Here is a 1,419-nt window from a genome sequence, read left to right on the forward strand (position 1 = left end):
GTTCACACATCAAACAGGACAATGACAATAGCACCAGGAATAGCTACTCCTGGTCAGATGCCCTCATGAGCTCAACTCTGCAGGATGGGGACACCGGGCCCTGCCTAGGGGAAAGGAATGGGGTTTGTAGGGGAAGCCCAGCCAGCCAAGCAACCAGAGATGGGAAAAACCCATTGGGAACAACTTGCTTGCTCTAGCTGGGCTTTGCAAAACACAGGAAAAGATGAGTCTGCACAGACGGAAATGGTCTGGAATGGCTGAATGTTTCATGTAGAAATTTTATTTTATGATTAATACACTTGTGCCATTTCTTAGAATCATTTGCTTGTTTAATTCTAGTCTATCAAGTGATAATTTTGTTGATATTTAGAGGCTCCTCCTCTTGTTAATTTCTGTGGGATTTTTGGTTATATTTAATAAGGAAAATAATATGAAATGCCTAAGAAAAAAAAGAAACAAAGCCAATTATTCCTGAGAATGTTTAAATGTATTGAAGTACACTTGTTAATTGTTAGTATAGAACCTACATTTCATAATAGAAAACCTTGGACTTGCCAGGGGTAGCTGCTGGAATGAGGTGTTTGTCCAGTACATCCAGAACGTCGCCACAGATTAACTTTAGCTCAGTCTCAACCTGAAAAAATTAAAGTAAATTTAAAAAAATCAGATCGTTGAAGTCTAGAAATTCTGTAAATTATTACACATTCTGTACCTCTGTTTTTGTGGAAGAGAGCTTAGTGTTACAGAGAATTCTTTTCCCTCTCCAAACTCCCTTCTTCCCTTTTGACAGGAAAGCAGAGAAAAGCTGCCTGTCAGTTATCAAAAGTATCTTTTCCTTTCTCCACGCAATGAAGTGCTACACACACACACCACCCCCCACCCCAACACCCCCTCAGTCCAACTGCAGAATCACCAATGACTGAAACTAAACACCGATGCCACTTGGTAAATGCTGGTCAATTACATGACTGTTTCACAAGGTAGCAACTATTGTGTCCATTTACTTGGGAAAACAGAAGCTAAGACATTTGCTCAAAGACCATCCCCTTAAAAGAACTTAATAAGCAGAGCTAGGATTTGAAGCCAGGCAGGGTGCAAGGGACAGAACAAAATTCAAACCCAGGCAGTTTGCCTTCAGTACTTACATTCCTAACAACATTCAACAGGCAACCCTGGAGGGAAGGAGGAAGGGAGGGGAGGGGGGGAAGGGAGGAAGGGGGGGAGGGAGGGAGGGAGGGGAAGGCAACCGAAGATTAGGAATGTGGGTGCAAATAAATTCACTGGTTTGGCGGTCAGAAGTTGAAGGTGTTTCCAACCTACGGCTTCCATTTTCACTGTAAAATGGGATAAAACCAACTACAGCTATTGATACGGAAGCGGTGGGGTCACAGGTTTAAGAAGTATGATGGTTTTGAAATA

The 1,419-nt window shown here is 42.2% G+C and overlaps 1 long non-coding RNA gene across 1 annotated transcript; it reads right to left on the minus strand.

Annotated features, from left to right (window-relative positions):
- Positions 1–258: 258 nt before the first annotated feature.
- LOC116465870 (uncharacterized) lies at positions 259–829 on the minus strand. The gene is made up of 2 exons (XR_004247280.2): positions 528–829; positions 259–439 (listed from the first exon to the last, which is right to left on the minus strand). It is a non-coding gene; the product is annotated as an uncharacterized LOC116465870 (long non-coding RNA).
- Between the last annotated feature and the right edge of the window lie 590 nt (positions 830–1,419).

Source organism: Hylobates moloch, unplaced genomic scaffold (assembly GCF_009828535.3).
Source record: "Hylobates moloch isolate HMO894 unplaced genomic scaffold, HMol_V3 SCAFFOLD_12824, whole genome shotgun sequence".
Taxonomy (NCBI): Eukaryota; Metazoa; Chordata; class Mammalia; order Primates; family Hylobatidae; genus Hylobates; species Hylobates moloch.